General features: G+C 43.2%; 1 long non-coding RNA gene across 1 annotated transcript in view; it reads right to left on the bottom strand.

Annotated features, from left to right (window-relative positions):
• Positions 1-20,218, bottom strand: part of LOC105739908 — a 46,381-nt gene extending 26,163 nt beyond the window's left edge. The window contains exons 1-4 of the long non-coding RNA XR_001115888.2: positions 20,189-20,218; positions 15,680-15,740; positions 14,909-14,989; positions 12,110-12,191 (exon numbers count right to left, since the gene is read on the bottom strand). This is a non-coding gene — a long non-coding RNA (uncharacterized LOC105739908). The remainder of the gene's footprint in view (positions 1-12,109; positions 12,192-14,908; positions 14,990-15,679; positions 15,741-20,188) is intronic.
• Positions 20,219-22,684: the final 2,466 nt, after the last annotated feature.

The following is a 22,684-nucleotide window of genomic DNA, read 5'->3' as shown; positions in this document are numbered from 1 at the left end:
AGTCCACCCCAATTGTTCACGGTCATGAGGAATATTGCACAAATTAAAGGGAGAAAAAAACCCTATAGGATTAAACACAGGTCAGGCGGCCGGGCACGGTGGCTCACGCCTATAATCCCAGCACTTTGGGAGGCCGAGGTGGGTGGATAACGAGGCCAGGAGTTCAAGACCAGCCTGACCAACATGGTGAAACCCTGTCTCTCCTAAGAATACAAAAATTAGCCAGGTGTGGTGGTGTGCACCTGTAGTCCCAGCTACTTGGGAGGCTGAGGCAGAAGAATCACCTGAACCCGGGAGGCGGAGGTTGCAGTGAGCCTAGATTGTGCCACTGCTCTCCAGCCTGGGTGACAGAAAAAACAAACAAACAAAGAAACAAACAAAAAACAGGTGAGGCGCGGTGGCTCACAACTGTAATCCCAGAGCTTTCGGAGGCAGAGGCAGGCGGATCACTTGAGGTCAGGAGTTTGAGACCAGGCTGGCTAACATGGTGAAACATTGTCTCCGCTAAAAATACAAAAATTAGCTGGGCGTGTTGGTGTATGCCTGTAGTCCCAGCTGCTTAGGAGAATGAGGCAGGAGAATCACTTGAACCCTGGAGGTAGAAGTTGTGGTGAGCCCAGATCACACCACTGCACTCCGGCCTGGGTGACAGAACAAGACTCTGTCTCAAAACAAAATACAATAATAAAAAATAAAAACAAACTTTTTCATACACTGGCATCTACTTTCCTTTCTAGCCTCATCTCCACCAGTTGTTTTTTCTTTCTTTCTTTTTTTTTTTTTAGTAACCTACACCGCAGCCCAAAAAGTCTGTGTTTTCCTTAATACACTGTGCTTTCCTGCCTCTATGCCTGACTAAGCCATTTTTTGTCCCCAAAATGTCAATTCACTGGCTCTCTGCCACTGGAAACCTTATTCATTTATCCTGAATAGGCAAAGGATGCCAACTCATTTAAGAGATACGATTAGGAAGAATATGGAAAAATAGTTATCAAAGAAATGTGAATTAAAATAACAACAAGGCATCATGGCATAGTTGTAAAATCATAGCAAATTATAAGAAAACCAAAAACAGCCCACCCAATGCTGACACTGTTTTGCTGAAACAGGTACATCTATTGCTGGTGACATTGTAAATGGGCTGCCATAGTTATTTTATGTGTCAACTTGACTGAGCTAAGGGATGCCCACATAGCTGGTAAAACATTATTTCTGGGTATGCCTGTGAGGGTGTTTCCGGAAGAGATAAGCATCTGGATTGACAGGCTGAGGAAGGAGGATCACCCTCACCAACGTGGGCAGGCACCATCCAATCTGTTGAGGGCCCAGATAGAACAAAAAGGCAGAGGAGGGGTGAAGTTACTCTCTCTGCTTGAGCTGGGACATCCATCTTCTCCTGTCCTTGGACATCAGTCTTCTTGGTTCTCTAGCCTTTGGACTGGGACTGGGACATATGCCTTCGGCTTCATGGTTCTCAGACCATCGGGACTGGACTGGAATTATACCACTGGCTTTCCTGAGCATCCAGCTTGCAGACAGCAGTTATAGGACTTCTCAGCCTCCATAATAGGCAATCCCTCAGAATAAACCTCTTTCTATATATCTATATGTATCCTACTGGTTGTGTTTTTCTGGAGAACCCTGCCTAATACATGGGCCCAAACTTCTGGGGGAAACAATGAAGTAATATATTTCAAAAGAGTCAGAAATGTTCCTGTACCTTGATGCCCATCAATCCTATTTTGCAGAGTTGAGCTAAACAAAATGACACTAAAGAAAAAAAAAAAAAGCTACATGCATAAAGATACCTCTTGCATCATAGTCATCATAATTTTTAACAGTGAAAAGACTGGAAATAGCCCAAATACCTCACAAGAGGGGACTCTAAAGGAAATTACACTCAGACAGATGGAAATTATGGTGATGAAGACTGTTTAGCCAAAGGAAATGCTTATAACATAATGCTCAGGAGACACAAAGTTTATTGTGACTACACTATAAAAATCACATAACTGTATGGATAAGGATATGTAAGGGAACAGAGAGAAAGGAAAATCACTACTTATTAGGGTACTATTTTTAGTAGAGTGTTGCTGATGTAATAAAAATCTCCTAGAGGAAATTTCCTTCAAAACCCCCGATTCGCTTTGTTCCCGTCTGGTCTGTGGTCCTTATTGCATTGTGCCTTGAGTGTAATAATTTCTGTCCTAGTTTTAGCCCCCTTTGGACCATAAACTCTTCAAGGGCAAGGACTATGTTTTACTTTTCTTTGTCTCACCTGAGCACTTGTATCTCCCTGGAACGTAATAATATTCAACAATTATTTATTAAGCAAATTAACCACTGCTAAGGATTATGTTGTGCTTAAAAATAAAATTCAACAGATCATTCTCTCCATTCTCCTGTCTCCTGGCAAAAGGCACTCAACTAAATAGATATCTATATTATCTTTAGGTTTCCTGGGAAGGAAAATCCACATTCAGAAATCTAGCATTTTATACCTGGAATGAAACATAGATGCAGTAATGCAGGCAACACTTGGGAATCTGGGAAACTGAGGCTCTTGGGGCTTATTTACCTTTGCCCCTTAAGGCAGCAAGATGTTTAAAAATTGAAGTCATTCTTAGGTTTACCACCTGGGGCCAACTGGATCCGGGCCAGAAGGAAAATGATCCACCACTCCTAATGGGAGCCCAGAGCTGCTGTGCCTAAGCCAGGTCTGTCTTCTACGAGCCTGTCAGGGCTGATTAGAAGACAGGAAATGTGATAACACGGCTCAAGCTTATGCTTCCCAAAGAAAATAGCAGGTATCCAATGCTGAACTCTTTTTAGGTACTGATCCCTTATTGCATGCCAGACGCTTTATGCACATCAACTTACGCTCCCATTTTACAGATAAAATCTTAATGTTCAGAGAGACAATGTGACTCACCCAAGGTCAAATAGCTTTTGTTTCGATGGGGCCTGTCAGGGTCCCAAAGCAACTACAGGCTCTTAAGCATCCCTACCCAGCATGCCTTGGAACTCACAATAAATAGGCCCATTTTGTCTGTCTGACCAGGTTGATGAAGGCTCAGTATCTTCCTTTTCCTTTCTCCTTTATTCTTGCATGTACAGATATTGGCCCTTTTCTGCAGCCTGCAGGAAGCCTATTTTCACCTGGCTTACATTTTTCTTGTTTTCAGACTGGGTCACCAAGCCGATGACTTTATTCTGTGCTCTTTGAATCCACTGTGGTCATCAGTCATTTTCTCCTAAAGAAAATCACATACTCCCTTGTATCAGTGACCTTTCCTGAGGTCTGAGCCTATATATCATTTCTAGGACATGTTTTCTTTAACTGAATACAGTCTCACATACTGGGGATAAGATTTGGGGATTGCTATGATTTGGATGTATCCCTTCCAAACTTCAGGTGTTGCCAATGTGATAGTGATATTAAGAGGTGAAGCCTTGGCTGGGCACGGTGGCTCACACCTGTAATCCCAGCACTTTGGGAGGCCGAGGCAGGCGGATAACTTGAGGTCAGGAGTTCGAGACCAACCTGGGCAACATGGTGAAACCCCATCTCTGCTAAAAATACAAAAATTAGTCAGGTGTGGTGGCGGACACCTGTAATCCCAGCTACTTGGGGAGGCTGAGGCAGGAGAATTGCTTGAACCCAGGAGGCAGAGGTTGCAGTGAGCCAAGAGCATGCAACTACACTCCAGCCTGGGGGACAGAGCGAGACTCTGTCTCAAAAAAAAAAAAAGAAAAAAAAGAGGTGAAGCCCTTAAGAGGGGATTAGACCACGAGGGCTCCACCCTGAGGACTGAGACTAGATGCCCTTGTAAAAGGGCTTGATGGAGGGAGTAAGTCCCTCTTGCCCTTCCGCCTTCCACCATGTGGCGCCATCTTGGAAACAGAGACCAGACCCTCCCCAGACAACAAACCTGCCAGTGCCTTGGTCATGGACTTCCCAGCCTCCAGAACTGTGAGAAATAATTTCTGTTCTTATAAATTACTCGGTCTATGGTACTTTGTTATGGCAGCACAAATAGACTAGGAGAAGGATTAAAACAGCAGTTCTTCCAGAACAGTTTCTTCCAACATTATGCTAATTTTCTTTTTTCTTGGATGCTTTTTTATAAGTTGCACTTTTTACATGTGATATTCTCCTACTCTTGCTGAGGCCTCTACTCCTCTTTTCTTTCATACGTTTTTGTCTGTGGTGCAAAACTGACACTTTTTTGTTTCTCTAATGCAAGTAACAATAACATCTAATTAATACGCAGCTACACTCAGGCAGAGGCAGGAACCCTTCCATCTGCTGTTCTGCGGTAGCTGCTTCCCCTTTTGCTCACTTACGTTCTTTTTAGCTTATTCCGTGCCCTTTAAATCGCCTTCCTAAAACATAGAATTCCACATCAACTCAAAATTAGTTTAGAAAATAGATGGTGCTTGGTAAGTTCCAAACTATAAAATCCTGCCCATCCTCGGCAGTCTGGGGCTTACACCATTAAATATTAAGTGGTCACGGATGCTTCCTGCCTGGGACTCAATTTCTAGGCCTATGTTTCGTTATTCCTTCTAAAAGATAGATTTTGTTTTCTCTTTTTTAATTCATAAAAAAAAAAAAAAAAAGAACACTAGGTTTTTGCCAGGTGCGGTGGCTCACGCCTGTAATCCCAGTACTTCGGGAGGCTGAGGCGGGTAGATCACTAGAGTCCAGGAGTTAGAGACTAGCCTGGGCAACATGGTGAAACCCTGACTCTACAAAAAAATACAGAAATTAGCTGAGCGTGGTGGCACATGCCTGTAATCCCAGCCACTGGGGAGGCTGAGGTGGGGGAATTGCTTGAGCCCCGGAGGTGAAGGTTGCAGTGAGCTGTGATCACACCACTGCACTCCAGTCTAGGCGACAGAGCCAGACCCTGTGTCAAAAACAGAAAAACAACAACAACAAAACACTAGGTTTAAATAAAATGTAAACTTCTGTACAGGGGGTGGGTAGTTTGGTGACAGATGTCTTGTTTTCAAAAACCTAATTGAGGAATGGGCTGCCATTTGTCTTCCCGTCATTAGAAACTCAATCCTGCATGTCCTGGGGAGCCCAGTTGTAAACCTTAGTTCTTTTAGAAGGACAATGATTCCCCGCAAGGCCAAGCTGGCACTGTAGAAATCCACAGTCAGAAAGAACCACAAACCAACTCCCCGGGGTGGCATGGTCCAGGCATCGCTTTATTTAGATGAATTCACACAGAGGTGCTATAGTGTGGTCTGGGTATATGATTATATGGTTTTGATGTCATGGAAACTTACAGGAAGTCAAGAGTGCTGTGAATCCCAGCTCACACATTTACTGTGTCTGCCTCAGTTTCCCTTTTTCTGAAATCGGTGGTGTAACTAGTTCTTATTTTGTAGGTATTCTAGTCCCCAAATTTCTTTTTTAAAGAAACATGAGAATTTACTATAAATGCTACATAAATCCCAAGTTTGAAGTGCCTTTGGGCTAAAACCAGCTTTGAAGTGAGGCAAGAACTCAGGCTCCCTTCTCTTTTCTTCCCTGAAGACCCAGTGGTCCTAAGAAGAATACACAGCCATCGCTAGCCCAGGGGAGCCAAGGAAAAGGAAGAGAAATGGTTACTTTCACTTTGTTCCTTAAGCCCTTGAAAGAGAGGTGACTCAGTGTGCCCCAGGAAGGGAGGATCCACCTAGCTTTCAGCATTTTCCAAGGTCCCTTTTGAGATGGGCACCAAAGTGACAGGCTCAAAGGAAGGCTCTTTTTTTTTTTTTTTTTGAGACGGAGTCTCGCTCTGTTGCCCAGGCTGGAGTACAGTGGCACAATCTCAGCTCACTGCAACTTCTGCCTCCAGGGCTCAAGCGATTCCCCCACCTCAGCCTCCTGAGTAGCTGGGATTACAGGCACCTGCCACCACGCCCAGCTAATTTTTGTATTTTTAGTAGAGACAGGGTTTCACCATCTTGGCCAGGCTGGTCTTGAACTCCTGACCTCGTGATCCACTCGCCTCGGCCTCCCAAAGTGCTGGGATTACAGGTGTGAGCCACTGCACCTGGCCAGAAGGCTCTCTTTCTAATGTAAACTTTCATTGGCAGTCAGAAGGTGCCACTTACCAGAGTATTCTAATTCTCAGCAAATCGTCATTGCACATAAAGTGAACACAGTACCACATCTCCACGCATTAGACATATCGTCATCGAAACCATGCAGCCTCATTCAGAAATGACCTTGTTTCTGAGAGCTCATCTTCCTGGAATCATTTTGGTCTGATCCTTTCAAGGCGTGAGATTTATTTTCAAGTATTATTTTTCATTTCAAAAGTTATTCATAATTCAATTTAATTTTAAAAGCTTCATATACACATATCTACACAGATATGCACACATACACACACACCTGGTCAAATCCAAATACTACAAAAGGGTTCTCAACATGTCCATCCCAGCCGAACACCACTGTGTTACCAGTTTCCTGTGTCCCATTCCAGAGCTGTTCTATGCATAAAATATATATTTTTAGGTATTTTTAAAAAAGATGTACTGTTTAATCTTAAAGCTACTTTAGCACAAGACAAGGTAAAAAGTAGGAACCTATAGATTAAAAAAGAAAAAAAAAAGGGCCTGGGGTATAATTGTTTTAAATGATGTGTTGACGTGTTGAGTTTAAAAATATTTTGATGTGTTCCATGCATGGAAAACAAGATGGCGTGAAATCATTGTCCTGAATAAACTGTCCAATATGATTACATATTTTGTGTGTGTACCTTGGCAAGGTCATATTAACAAGTTTACATAATAATATACAGAAAACAGAAAGCCACCCAATAGACTGGAGTGAGCAGGGAGGGACAGGGAGGAGCAGAAAGAAGACTGTCTCAAGAACTGCCACTTAGAGAAGAGGCACTGAGAAGGAAAAGAGGTGAGCTGAGGGAGTAAACAAAGTCTCAGGCCCATGCTTTCCAACAGGATTGTCTGCAATGGTGGGAATGATCGCGTCTGCGCTGTCCAATATGGTAGCCACTAGTGCTGTTGAACACTTGAAATGGAACCAGCGAGACTGAGGGATTGAATTTTTATTTTACTTTTGTTTTAATTAATTTGAATTTAAACAGCCACATGGGGCAGTGGTTACCGTACTAGATCGTGTTGCTCTGGGGTTTGTAACATCTTGGGAGGCATCAATGGGCTTAGAGAACTAAGAATGGAAAGGGGGCAGAGGATAAACACGGGGTAAATGAAAGCAGAAGAGGAAAGAAGGAGGGCAAGGAGCAGGAGAAAGAGTGAAATTCAAGTGGAAAGGCATAGACAGCGAGGAATAATTGTCTTAAGTGATGAATGGCCCCTGGATCACTGGCTGAGAACTTCTGGTGTGATTCTGAGGTTTTCCACAACCGCACACAGAAACAGTCTCTTCTACAGCAATACTGCACTTGCTGACCCTGGGAGGTCTACAGGTCTTCACCTTCTTATCTTATTGTGAAGGGAGCAAGGGTACACAATCCCAGGGACTCCCCGACTCCATTGTGTGAAATAAAATAGTTTACTCCAAGAAAACCCCCACAGTTTTGATACACCACTAGGTGTCACCATTAGCCAAAATGAGCTTTTATTTTTTAACGTTTTTAACCTGCAGAACTTGGTGAGTTTCTTCTCTGGGTCTATTGTTGATCTTTACAATTCATTTAGGTATCTTCCTACTTTGTCACAGACAAAGCAAAGTGGCTTGCGCTCCTGGAGGCTACCCAATAGGGATAATCATTCTAATTTGGTTTATTTTTCGTTGCAGTTAAAACTCAGTTACTAAGGCTGGATATGGTGGCTCATGCCTGTAATCCCAACACTTTGGAAGTATAAGGCAGGAGGACCACTTGAGACCAGGAGTTCCAGATTGGCCTGGGCAACATAGTGAGACCCCCATCTCTACAAAAAATTTTTAAAAATTAGCCAGGCATGAGGGCACGCAACTGTAGTCCCAGCTACTTGGGAGGCTGAGGTGGGAGGAGCATTTGAGCCCTGAGCCCAGGAGATTGAGGCTGTAGTGAGCCATAATTGTGCCACTGCACAGACAGAGCTAGACCTTTTCTAAAAAAAAAACCAAAACCAAACAAAAAAACTTCTGCTAAATACCACAAATGTGTGTGTGTACACACATGCTCGGCCTCCCAAAGTGCTGGGATTACAGGTGTGAGCCACCGTGCCTGGCTAACATTCATTCTTAAATATTTACTGTGTGTTATGCAGGGTCCCATGTATACTGCACAACTCTGGGGATGGGAGGAGAGGGCACTGTTTGCATAGACCTCAATGTAAATGGTGTTTCCCGAAGTTATGCAACCTAGCAGCTCTGCAAGACTCTGCTGTGGGCCATAAGAACTGTTAGTCCATTTTCATGCTGCCGATAAAGACATACCCAAGACTAGGTAATTTATAAAGAAAAAAAGGTTTAATGGACTCACAGTTCCACATGGCTGGGGAGGCCTCACAATCATGGTGGAAGGTGAAAGGCACATCTTACATGGTGGCAGACAAGAGAGAATGAGGGCCAAGAGAAAGGGGAAACCCTTTATAAAATCATCAGATCTCGTGAGACTTATTCCCTACCACAGGAACAGTATAGGGGAAACCGCCCCCATGATTCAGTTATCTCCCTCCAGGTCCCTCCCACAACACATGGGGATTATGGGAGCTGCAATTCAAGATAAGATTTGGGTGGGGACAGCCAAACCATATCAGGGACAAAATCATGAGTAAGATATGGGCCCGGCTTTTTCCGTCCTCTCTGTTCTATTTCTTAGGAGAGTTCCTTAGTCTAAAACCTTCTTTGTAACTAGAAATATCTATGCCCTATATAAATTCTGAGAGTTATACATGTAACAGTTAGCTTTCCCTTCTATCCTTGTAAAAGCAACTAAAGTTTAGTTCCTTTTCAGAGAAGTAACACCCCTCCCTGAGCATTATTTTATTAATAAGGCAAAGTATTATTCCAGCTGGATAAATCAAGTCATGGCCTTTGCCCTGGGGAAATTCAATAAGATCCAAAATAAAATCCTTAAGTTTTACATATCTAAAGTTGGCCTTTGAACAGAAGAGGATTTGTAGCAATTGAACGTGAATCTGGGGACCAGGACCCCTAGAATCTAGACTGACTAGGCTTTCATGGGGAATGTACCAGTTAGGTTGGGGGTAAAACAAACCACCCCAAAGCTTAGTGGCTTAAAGCAATGAACACTCATCATTTTTCATGATTCTGTGAGTCAGTTGAGCAGTTCTGATCTAGGTTTGTGTGCAGATCTGAGGTGTGTAGGTGGCTCAGCTGGGGTTGGCCGGCCTCCCTCACATACATGAAATTGACAGGCTGGTTAGTTGAGGAGGACTTAGCTGGGATGGTTTGTCTCTGCTCCATGTGACCTCTCCTCCTCCAGCAGGCTAGCCCAGGCTTCACATAATGTTCTCAGCATGGTGGTCTCAGGGTATAAAAGAGCAGCAAGAGAAATCAAGCTTCAGTATGCAAGCACTTGAATATTTTTTCTTGTGTCACATTTGCTCTTGTCCCATTGGCCAAAGAAAGATACATGGCTAAGCCTTGAGTCAGTGAGAAAGGTATTATCCAAGGATGTTGTAGAGAGAGGTATGAACAAATTAAGGACCAGTGTTGTAACAATCTACTGAAAAAATTAATTTAATTTCTCCTTATCTCAGTGTTTACCAAGATGATAATATTAATAACACTTTCTTGACCTACTTGCCAGGGAAGAAAAAAAATAAACACATGGAAGAAACTGCTGTATATCATTCAAAGAAAAGGGACAACATAACTATTCATTTTACTTCAGTTTACTCATCTACCTTTTTCATGTCTCGTCCACAGCATGAGTAATCTATCTATGGGGCAATTAGGAATCCCACTTAGTGAAAATTCCTATCAAAAATAAAGGTAACAATTTCAAAAGAAAATTTTGTTTGTTTTCATAATTTTTACCAGTAAATTGGTACATTTTATGGGTTGTGTGTAAGGATACCCACTAAGGATGTAACTAGTGGGATTCTTCAAGAATAGAGACCCAAGAATGTCTAATCACAGGCTAACTTTCACAATTGCCCTTATATGTTAGACTTGGCAGATACATTTTGGTTTTTTGTTTGTTTGGAGAAGGAGACTTGCTCTGTCACCCAGGCTGGAGTGCAGTGGCACGATCTCCGCTCACTGCAACCTCTGCCTCCCGGGTTCAAGTGATTCTCCTGCCTCAGGCTCCCAAGTAGCTGGGATTACAGGTGCCCACCAACATGGCTGGCTAATTTTTGTATTTTTAATAGAGATGGAATTTCACCAGGTTGGCCAGGCTGGTCTTGAACCCCTGACCTCAGATGATCCGCCCACCTCAGCCTCCCAAAGTGCTGAGATTACAGGCATGAGCCACTGCACCCAGCCAGCCACCGCGCCCAGCCTACATTTTGTTTTAAATAATTGCTCAGCACTGCACAAGTTGAACACCTGTTACAGCACTCGGAGGACTTAATCAGATAAAGAAAATGACTAGGAGTTTATAGTATATGCTTTCTTTCTTTTTTTCTTTTTTCCTTTTTTTTTTTTTTATGAGATTGCGTCTTGCTGTGTTGCCCAAGTTGGAGTGCAGTGGTGCAATCTCGGCTCACTGCAGCCTCTGCCTGCTGGGTTCAAGCAATTTTCCTGCCTCAGCCTCCTGAGTAGCTGATACTACAGGCACCCGCCACCACACCTGGCTAGTTTTTATACTTTTAGTAGAGATGGGGTTTCACCATGTTGGCCAGGTTGGTCTCAAACTCCCGACCTCAAGTGATCCACCCATCTGAGCGTCCCAAAGTGCTGGGATTACTGGCGTGAGTCACCACGCCTGGCCTACAGTATATGTTTTCATTCCTATTTGCGTAGTGCTGAGAATTGCTGAAGATAACACCACTTCTGGAAATTCACACTCAATCTTACTGGAACTAAGATTAGCCAAGAAAAGGATTACTTCATTCTTACTAATAACTTATCTTTCCTACAAATCGAGGTCTTCGTTATTTAACTTGATGAATAAACATTTATTGGGCGTCTACTGTGCATGAAAAACTGAACTAGAGATACAGGTATGGATAAAACACAGTTTTTGCTCTGCTGGCAACAAACTATAAGGCAAATCCGACAGATAAGTGCTCCAGGGTGTATTAAAGAAGGAATGATTTACACCAAGGTCATGAACTAGAGAAAACTTCTTGGAGACAACTTTTGTTCCGAGCTTTGAAGAAAGAGTAGGATTTCTCAATGTGAGAAAGGGGAGAGAGAATTCCATACAGAGGTAACTGTATGGTAAATAGAGGGTTAAATTGCACAGCATTGTTTGGGGGAAAACATCACCCAGGGTAGTTGGAGTGTGGGGTATGTTATGGGAAGTAGAAAAGGAGGTAAGGCCAGCTTGTTAAGACCTTTGAATGTGATATTAAAGGGCTTACATGAGGGCTTTAAAGGCCCTTGATTAAAACATTCTCATGATTATAACTATTTTAGAAGTGTCATTCTGGCTTCCGGATACTGACACAATGGGGACCCAACAGGGGCTCCTGGCTATCTCTGTCAACCTGGTTCTGGGAGTGTCTCAGAAATGGTGCAACTGATGGATCTGAGAATCTAATGTGATAATTGTGAGAAGTTTCTAGAGGGACAGCAAATGGTTGGAGCCCAGTGTGTTTGCGACTGCACACCGCAGGGGAAAAGGGAAAGTGCTGTAGGTGGGGAAGATTTTATCTTGGATTATTTTCCTCCCCGGTATCTCCATGGGCAGATTATAGTCTTTCCCAACTCCACTGCAAGACAGAACAGTATCACTAGTCCTGCACCAGCAGGAGATGAAGCTTGTGGGTACATCAGGGAAAAGGAAGGAGATAACAGGTAAAGATACACCCACATTCCTTCTAAGAACTGCCACTCCTCAGCATAGTATTGGAGGTCCTGGCCAATGTGATAAGACAAGAAGTACTAGGCATAGGATTTGACAGGAAGTAGCAAAACTGTCGTGATTTACAGGTGATCTGATTATCTACATAGAAAACCTCACAGACTGAATAGAAAAACTTTAAAACTAATACTTACGTTCAGCAAGGATGTCAAGAACAAGATCTGCTTATAAAACTCAGTTGCATTCTTCTACAACAGCAACATTCAACGAGGAAACCTAATAGAAAATAAGATAACTTTCACAAGAGCAACACAACTAAAAAATCAACTGAATAAAATATTCAAAATAAATTTTTGGAGAAAAATGTAAAACTATTAAAGGACATTAGACTTAAGCAAAGAGATATGCCACATTGGTAGACAAGACTACTTAACGTGTAAAGATAACAATTCTCCCAAAATTAATCTAAAAATTCAAGGCACTTTCAGTATAGTCCCAACAGAATTTTTTGAGGGAATAAAAAAAGCATATTCAAAATTTATATAGAAGAATAAAACAAGGTCCACCATCAGTTGAGCCAATTTCAGAAAAAGAACAAAGAGGAATGACTTGCCCCAGTATACTCCAATGCTATATAATAAAACATTATGGCACTGTGGTGCAGAAGCATGGAAATAGAGCAAGGGTGAGAAAGTGCTCAGAAATTCATATGTATGCTTATGTGTTTGGTTGTATGTGCACCTGATGTATGAAAAACAAGTAAATGGGGAAAGGATGGGTTGCTTAGTAGACAGTAGGGAAGATTGGCTCACTATATGGAAAAAAATTAAGCTGCATTCCTAACACCATAAGCAAAGGTGAGCTTCAGAAGAATTAAAGATATAAATGTGAAACACCACCCTACAAAACATAGATATGCATGTGTATGTATATATATACGTCAGAATATATTTATGACCTTAAAAGTGGAGAAGAATCTTTTTAAAAAACATTTAAAAAGTGTAACTGTATTCCCTGCCCCTCAAATTGATGACTATGTCAAAATTAACAATAATGACGATGGTGGATGTAGTTATCTAAATGAACAGACAGGTGATAGACTGAGAAAAAATATTTGAGACTCCCAAAACCAGCAAGAGATTATTATACAGAATATAAAAGAAAGTCCTACAAATCAATCACGAAAAGAGAATACAACAGGAAAATGGGCAAGGATATGAATATGTGACTCACCCCAAAAAACCCGCTGGTTTTGCTCAACCTCACTAGTTTTTTTTTGTTGTTTTTTTTGTTTGTTTGTTTTGAGACAGAGTCTCACTCTGTTGCCTAGGCTGGAGTGCAGTGGCACGATCTCGGCTCACTGCAACCTCTGCCTCCCAGGTTCAAGTGATTCTCCTGCCTCAGCCTCCCGAGTAGCTGGGACTACAGGCGCCCGCCACCACGCCCAACTAATTTTTGTATTTTTAGTAGAGACGGGGTTTCACCATGTTGGCCAGGATGGTCTTGATCTCCCGACCTCATGATCCACTCGTCTCAGCCTCCCAAAGTGAACCTCACTAGTTCTTAGATAAATGAAAATTAAAACAATAGCAAGATTAAGTCTTTTTACCCATGAGGTTGGAAAATTAGAAGACTGGATAATACCAAACTCTGGCAAGGTTGTAAGGAAACAAAACGGAAAGGAAACAAACACTGTATTCTAGGGCATGTCAAAGATAAAGCCAGGCACCAGTTAAAGCAGCCAGGACAGGTTTTATTCAGGGACTATTGCAATAAGGAAAAAGAGTAGAGCGTGAACGGAGCTCAATACCTGATGCAAAGTGCTGGAGACTATTTAAAGGTTAAGGGAAAGGCACTGTGGGGTGTTAAGGGAGGGTTAGTCCATGTGATTATGCCACCTGGATTTGTTCATTGGTGCTTATCTGAAGGAGAAACACACTTCTCCTAAAGAAAGGCATCCATAGCAGTTAGGCCCTTATCCTCCTGGGAGAAGAGCTATAGCTCCCTGAATATCTGCATTTCAAAGAGAGGGCTCTCAGATCCTTGAGGAGACCATTTTGGGTGGGAGATTTACATCTCAAAGGGCAAAGGAAAGATTTATAATTGCAAGCTTTCTAAAATAACTGCTCTAAGAGGGAGCTCAGGGGCCTATCTGCCTATCACCAGGTTTGGGCGGGAATAAACAGTAAATTCTCCTGGCAGCATTGAGCTTCCAGGCAAGCATTTTAAGGGAGGCTGGGATCATCCTAGGGACATGGCCTTAAGCTGCTAGAAGCTATGCTAGAGTTTGGTCAAGTCTCTTAGTGCAGGGGTTTGGACAGAGTCATTATGGGCAGAGAGTTCTGCAGTTCGCAGGCACAACCTAGACGTACTTTGTGAAAATAAATATGCATCAGCAATTCCACTCCTAGACATATGCTTCCAAGAAACTCTTACACAGGTCCTAAAGGATCACGGACAAAAATACTCACCTCACTGTAGTACTGGTAGCAGGGAGCTGGGGCGTTTGCTAGGGGAATGGTAAGTAAATGCGGTAGGTAGGTTTAAAAACCAAACCACACAAAATAGCATATTTTTGTTAAATATAGTGAACTGCAAGTTTCTCTTCAAAGAATCAGCATGTCAGTAGTTTCAGCTCTCTTATTCTTTGATTCTCCATTCTTTGATTCTCCTGGTTCTCTTTGCCCACTTGCTTCTAGTTTAAGCAAACAACTTTCCCTCTAGTCCTAATCAGTAGTTCACATCTGTTCCCCTGGTCACCTGCTCCGTCTTGACTCATTCTGGTCATCTTCTTTGACCTGAGTCACCCTTGGTCACCTACTCTGACCTAAGTCACCTTTAGTTACCTGTTCCTAACAGTCCTTCCTGCCAAACTACTCACTCCGCCACTCTGACTCATACCCCTGCCCTCTTTAAAATAGCCAGTCGAAATTAGCTTAGACTGTGCAGTCCAACCCTAGGCAATATTGGAATGACACAGCAGCAGGGGCTACCTGTGTCAGGAATCAAAATTCCTGCCCCTCCCCTGTCCAGGTGTGCTCTCACCGTTGTTCCATCTGCGACGAGCACCCTTTCTGCAGAAAGTAAAAATTGCCTTGCTGAGAGAATTAAATTTATGTTCGAGTGCTATTTCTTTGCAGCACCAGGCAACAAATATTTCTAACATTTTGTAAGTTCACATACATACCCAAGAATATATTATCACAATATCAGAGTGACAGCATGTGGGAGGAAGGAGAATGAGTATCAGAAATGCAGGTGGGGGGGGGAATCAAATACATAAAACAAGAGCAACTCCTTACACGATGGATAATGAGTGAGCCACATACTCCACTCACTACAGTTGCAGTCAGAAACAGAGAGAGGGAGAGAAGAGAGGGGAGAGGATGAGAAGGTGGGAAAAACAGGAAGTGTGTCACTCTGGCAGGATGGACAATGACTGAGAGGCTAGGGTGGGAGAGACCAGGGAAGAGGGGATGGGGCAGTAGAGGTGGGAGATGACAGTGGTTGGAAGTAGAGCAGAGGCAGTGGAAATACAAATAATCAGTGCTAATTAAGGACCTATCATGTGCTAGGCACTGGTAGGTTCTTGCATTCCGTTTGGGGATGGATCCCAGAAGCTCCCTTAAGATGGAAACATTGATACAGTGAATGTGGGGTGGAGTTCAGGTTGATCCCAAAGGTCCTAATCTGGGCAACTAGGAGGATGATGGTGCCTTTAACTGAATTGAGAAATAAATAAGAAGGGAAATATACAAATTCACATGCGTGGCTTGGGATCTCCTAATCCATCACTTTGAAAACCAAGATTCTGAGAAGTCATTCCTTCTCAGGAGGAAGAGGAGTGACATTCATTGTGTGGCTAGAATAATTGTTATTTTTATAACAATACCAAGTCTGAGTGCTTATTATAGGTTAGATAGTGTGCTTAAGATGTTTACACTCATTAGCTCATTCACAACCCTATAAAATAGGTACTGCTATAATCTCTCTTTTTATTGATTAGAAAACTGAAGCTTAGTGAGGTTAAGTACTTGCCCCAGGTCACAGAGCTTCTGATTCCTTAGCCCTAATATGTATGGATTCCACTCTACAGGTGCAATATTTATATAATTGTCAAAGTAGTCCATGAATAGACTTATTATCTTCATTGTCTTCATGTATCTCTAGTAAGTGGTAGAGGTGGGATCCAAACTAAAGTTTGTGCTTTTTTTTTTTTTTTTTTTTGAGATGGAGTCTTGCTCTGTTGCCCAGGCTGGAGTGCAGCGACACAATCTCAGCTCACTGCAACCTCTGCCTCCTGGGTTCAAGCCTCTGAGTATTCTCCTGTCTCAGCCTCCTGAGCAGCTGGGATTACAGGCACCCACCATCACATCTGGCTATTTTTTGGATTTTTTAGTAGAGATGGGTTTCCCCACGTTGGCCAGGCTGGTCTCGAACCCCTGGCCTCAGCTGATCTGCTCACCTCGGCTTCCCAAAGTGCTGGAATTCCAAGTGAGAACCACCGTGCCCGGCCTATAGTCTTTTCATGACAAACATCTGCACATCTCTCTCAACTATTGCTCAAACTGTCTCTCACACTGCCCATTCAAACTCTACCCATAGAGGAAAAGAGTCTAAAGAGACATATTAACCAACTGCAATCCATAGACCTTGTTTGGATCCCAGTTCAAACAAATGGTTAACAAAAACACTTAGAGGATAATTGGGAAAACATGATATTAAGGAATTATTATTGATTTTTATGTGTGCTGATAACATCATGATTATGTCTAAATAGGGCAGTCCTTTTTAAAGAGAAATATCTATAGATGAAATACTAACTACAATGGTTCTCAGAGCATGGCCCTCAGATCAGCAGCACCAGTATTACCCAGGAACTTGTTAGAATGCAGATTCTCAGGCCAGACCTACTGAATCAGAAACTCAGTGGGTGGAGTCCAGCAATCCATGTTTTAACAAGCCCTTCAGGGGATTCGAATGCATGCTAAAGTTTGAGAGCCACCACAATAATGTGATGTCTTGAATTTGTTTCAAAATAATCGAGAAGGGGTGATGGGTATATAGGGCTTCATTATAACCATACTGTCCCTTTTTTTTTTTTTTTTAAAGAGATGAGGTCCCCCTCTGCTGCCCAGGCTGGATTCAAACTCCTGGGCTCAAGCAATCCCCCTGCTCCACCTCTTGAGTATGTATTCTCCACTTTTATATGGGTTGGGAAGTTTTCCACAATAAAAAATTTTCAAAACTCCAAACAGTTTTCTCTGCAGTGCCACCTAATGGCTCTCTCCTCGATGCTCTTGTCTCTCTTTTTTGCCCGCTCCCCTCCATCTGGAATATTTCCTCCTGGCTTCAGAAATGGCTGCTGTCTTTATTTTGTTTATTTTTATTATTTTGAGATAGAGTCTCGCTCTGTCACCCAGGCTGGAGTGCAGTGGCGCGATCTCGGCTGACTGCAACTTCCGCCTCCCCAGTTCAAGCGATTCTCTTGCCTCGGCCTCCCAAAGTGCTGGGATTACAGGTATAAGCCACCACACCTAGCCCTTATTCTGTTTATTTGCCTCAAGTTTCTCAAATCTTAGGAGCTCCTTCTGTTCTTGCTCTCTCTCTTTGTCCTCTCTGTAAAAGTCTTTAAATGGCCCTTCTCATATCACTCAGTCACCGTTTCTCGTGTCTCAGCGTTCTTCTTCCTGGCTTCTAGTTTCTGTGAACTCTGTGGTTTGCAGAACTTGTTGTCCAAGACCTTGTCTTTGCACATGCGCCAAGTGATCTTTCTGCTGCTTTTATTGGCACTATCGACAGCTTCTTTTCTTTAAAGAAAACATTCACCTCCTTCAATTAAAAAAAAATTTTATGTGATTGTTTGTTTGCAACATATGTGCCATTTAAAAAACTCCAAACAATACAGAAGTGGAACAAGTAAAAATGTCACTTTGTTCCCCAGAACACTATCTTCATTGCTAACTTCCTAATGCTCTCGCCTATCCCTCCGTGATATCTGAGTTCATTCCTCCTCTGACCTCTGCCTTAGATCCCCCAGGACAGCATGTGGAGTATGGAACCAAAGATCACATCCCATTGATTCTTCAGGCTGAGGGATGGAGTAAGTTAAAGGGACAGAAATAAATAAAATTGAGAAGGCTGGGCACAGTGGCTCATACCTGTAATCCCAGCACTTTGGGAGGCTGAGGTAGGAGATCTCTTGAGCTCAGGAGATCAAGGCTGCGGTGAGCTATGATCATACCACTGCACTCTACCCTGGGTGACAGAGTGAGACCCTGTCTTAAAAAAAAAAAAAAATAAAGAGAGCAAAAGAGAGCCAGGAGTGAGTGGGAGAAGGATGGTTGGCAGCTGCTGGAAGTGGGACAAGGAGTTAAATGTCCTTTGTGTCCAGCTCCCACAACTCCCCCACCTTTCCCTTGGTCTTGATCATGGCTTTTGATCTCTTTTGGGAGCTCCAAGGCGCAGAAGCTTCTTCAGAGAGTCTGCTGATGAAGCACTGTTCAGCATGTGGATTTAGAATGAAGCCTCCTTGACCGCCGCTATGGCAGCTTCTGCTCTTGGCTGTGGGCTTGGACCCATTCTAGCGGGCTCCCTTCCCCAGCGTGGCTGGCCCTGTGGGTATACTCGCCTCCTGTTGTTGTCCGCATTAAGCCATCAAGCCACCGACTTACCAACAGTCTACCTATTTTCATATGTATCTGGATCTTTCAAGTTGTAGTTTTGCTGCTCTTCTAGGAGTTCCCTGACCTTCTAGAGGAAGTCACTCAAGAAATTTGACTCCCTGTTTTAACTCACTAATCTTTCCAGGCTTCATGACTTCTTGGAACTTGTCTTAAGATTTTATCAAGTTAAAATAATTAAGACTATCTAGAAATGTGGGAAGTGTTTATAATCTAATGTTAGTTTTTTAAAAAGTAGTATATACAATAGGGTATCTTTTCTCCATAGTAACCAGGTATATTTCTTTGCTGACATGGACAAGAAGAAGGGAACGTGTAAGAATGAAGAGTCATTATCTGGTAGGTTGGATTATCATGCTTTTTTTTCCTTTTAAAAGTTCCCTGTTAATAACTCTTCATAAAAATCACTTGGCTGAGATGTTTCCCTGTTTCAGTTCAACGTTTAAAGTTATGTTTCCGGGCTGAGTGCAGTGGCTCATGCCTGTAATCCCAACACTTTGGGAGGCCGAGGCAGGTGGATCGCTGGGGGCCAGGAGTTCGAGGCCGGAATTTGAGGCCAGCCACGCCAACATGGCAAAATCCCCATCTCTACTAAAAATACAAAAATTAGCTGGGCATGACGGCAAGCACCTGTAATCCTAGCTACTTGGGAGGCTGAGGCACGAGAATCAGTTGAACCTGGGAGGCAGAGGTTGCAGTCAGCTGAGATCGTGCCACTACACTCCAGCCTGGGTGACAGAGCCAGACTCAGACTCAAAAAAAAAAAAAGAAAAAGTTCTGTTTCCGGTCTTGGCCAGACATGCTTTGCCCAGCATCAGACTCTCTGGGTGGAATCTTCACAAAAGCACCATGCTGCTCATCGCCCTGCAAGAGGCCACGGAGTTATCTTTCATTTCCCTGCACCTTCCTTCTTGTTGGGACAATGGCTGCAAGTTAGCACTGCTCTTTCCATAAATTTTCTGTGCCCTTTCCCCGCTTTTAGCAGTTCCCTTCTGCTGACGGCTAGTTATATAAGACCTATTATGATGGGAGTTCTCTTATTCACTGCCTCTGAATTGACTTCTTTCCTACGAACCGGAATATCTCAGGGGTGATATGAACCCAGGGAGCCTTCTTATCACACACAGGGTCTGATGCCCCCCACTAAAAACAAACATCTCTACAGTTACAAGCACCAATACACTTTGTAATTATGGACTATGATGTCGTTCCTAAATGTCTCAAAATAATTTTACAAATATTCACTGGGATTAAGTGGCATAGTCCCTATCATGAAAATGGAGTTATGGAGGTATTTCCCCTTCACCACTGTCCTCAGGGGAAACAGAATTTCTAAAGAGAGGCCAAGTTTCTGGGGTTTGAACTCTGATTCTTTGAACATTCTTTAAGAACTCCAACTATATCTTGCTATCATTTCTACTGTCCACAAAATCCTGGACAGTAAAGAAAACAGAAACATGTAAGATTAAAAAGTTTTGCATAGCTGTGTCAAAAAACAGAGATGCTAGCATAAATAATCCAGTTTTAATCAGAGTAAAAGGAGCCCCAAACTCTTATTTCAAGTGGGGCAGGCATAAAGAAGTAACTCACCAGCTAAGATTTCTTTACGCATCTCAGCAGGCTTGCCACGCTGTGTCTTCTTGGGGAAGTGTCTCTAGTTTGCTAGCTGAATTGCCGTGGGTGAGAACTATGAAGCCTTGGCTGACTACCTGCTCTGCCAGCCACCAGATACACCTGAGCCCTTTCTCAGTGCTTCAGAGGAAGTTGGATCCCTGCCAGGGCTGGCTTCTGGCCAGAGAGGCAACTCAGCTCAATTGGTCTACTGGGAAGCTTGCTGACTTTCACCTGTCCAAGCTACAAAGCCAGCAGTGTTAACTGCACTAGGCTTCCAGCCCACTGAGCTCTTCGTCAGGCACTAGAGCCTAAACAAGGTGGCCTGGCTCAGTCTACAGACTCCAGCTGGACGAGAAGCACAATTGTGCTGCATGCTCCTAGTACCCTATACCCAGTGGAGATGAATGCAAACTAAAATGTAGGCAACTGGATGTTGCTTGTCAGTTTTCTTTGGAAGCACCTGAAATGAAGGAGTCAGCTCGTGAATTCCTGCAATGGTAGAGAGCTTGAGTGCCCAAGCAAGAAGAAATTACCAATAATTTCAATAGTATGTGGCATCTCTGAGCTCAGGAATACCTTCTAGCTACAAAATTCCAGTGATCAGGCATTTCCCGTGGAAAAGAGGTTCTAAGTCTACTTGTTTAGAAGGCTTCAACTTATTTCAGTAATAGGACTGGGTTTGTTATGACCAAAGTTACATTCTATGAGAGGCCAATGTGTGGGGGAAAGGGATATCTGGAAATCTCTACTCATTCTTCCCTGAAGGTTCATGGAAGTTGATGGAGTTGCCCAAACCGGGGTTGGAACTTTGGGAGAAACAGCCCCCCTTCATCCAGTCAGGATGTTTCTACAGAGGACAAAGACCATTGACATAGTACTCATTATGTGCCGCCGTACTAAGTTCTTCATATGCCTAGCTGATTAAATGCATTCCTCCCTTTTTCCCTTTGGGGTATACTTACTCTAGGACCCTCATCTCTATTTTTCTCTTTCTCTTCTTTTTTTTTTTTTTTTTTTTTGAGATGGAGTTTCACTCTTGTTGCCCAGCTTGGAGTGTAATGGTGTGATCTCAGCTCACTGCAGCCTACACCTCCCGGGTTTAAGCAATTCTCCCACCTCAACCTTCTGAGTAGCTGGGATTACAGGCATGCGCCACCATGCCTGGCTAATTTTTGCATTTTTAGTAGAGTTGGTGTTCCACCGTGTTGGCCAGGCTGGTCTCGAACTCCTGACCTCAGGTGATCCGCCCGCCTCAGCCTCCCAAAGTGCTGGGATTACAGGCGTGAGCCACCGTGCCTGGCTGGAATCTCATCCCTTTAACCAGGAAGAAATCAAGATTCAAAGAGGTTGAATGACTGGCCCAGAGTCACACAGGGTGGTGAATGGTGGAGTTGAGTTTCAAAACCTAGGTTTGTATGATGCCAAAGCTCTGCCCCCATACCATTCTGCCTGCCTGACTCCGAGCGGAAGTTGTCAGATTTGATATTAGTACTACTCACATCAGGTTGGCACTTGTGAGCTTGCTGGAACGTGGCCTGTGAATACACTGTGGTTTAGAAGACGGGTGGGAGAGGACAGTGCTTCAGACTGAGAACAAGAAGAACAGGAAGGATATGGACCAAATCCCAGAGGCTAGAGGAGAGTGGGTTCCCCAGTAGGTATGAAGAAAGAGAAGCCTGTGAGAAAATTTAAGCTATTACAGTCTAATTATATCTCCTAAATGTCTGAGTGTTAGCTAACCATGACGTTGTGAATAATGCACCTGGAAAGAGGTGACACTATTGCACCAAGGTTTACTTCACGTAAAATGCTAAGTTTCCCCGTGCATAGAAATTCGAATTATTATGATGTTTAAATTAATCACACAGAGCGCTTTATGAAAGTCTCAGTGAAGAGCTGTTATTCCCCACTCAACAGAAGTAGGAGCTGAAGGACTCAGGGATCAAGTAACCAGACGAGAGTCATCATGGTAACTGGTGGCAGGTATGCGGTGAGAATTTACAATCCCTTGTTGGAATCCAGTTTTTATTTTCTTAGATTAGTAAACCAAAGCTGAGATCAAACACACTTCCTTTCTTGTGAAGTCCACTCTTAGGAGTGACATCTTATGTAGGACAAACGCCGTTATTTATTTTTTCCCCAAAGCGCTCTCAAGCGCTCTCACATATACGGCCTCATCCCACTGCCAACTCTGTGTGGGGTTAGACATTCTTATTTCGACTTACAGATTAGGAAACAGAAGCAGAAACACAGCAAGGGACTTGCTGACATTCCACTGTTGGCTCCTGGCAGAGTCAGAAGCCTGGCATTCTTTCCTCCAGGTCACACTGTCCTCCAACTGATCCTGCCTGAAACCGAGCAGGGCAGCATGGGTTCACACAGGGGTTATGCCTCCAAGCCATCGCTGTGAAAGGGAGGAAGCAGATGTGAATAAAACTACAAAACTGGCTATATTTTAAAACACAGACATTG

The sequence above is a fragment of the Nomascus leucogenys genome, chromosome 6, assembly GCF_006542625.1.
Source record: "Nomascus leucogenys isolate Asia chromosome 6, Asia_NLE_v1, whole genome shotgun sequence".
NCBI lineage: Eukaryota > Metazoa > Chordata > Mammalia > Primates > Hylobatidae > Nomascus > Nomascus leucogenys.
This window is presented reverse-complemented; position numbering and strand designations above follow the sequence as displayed.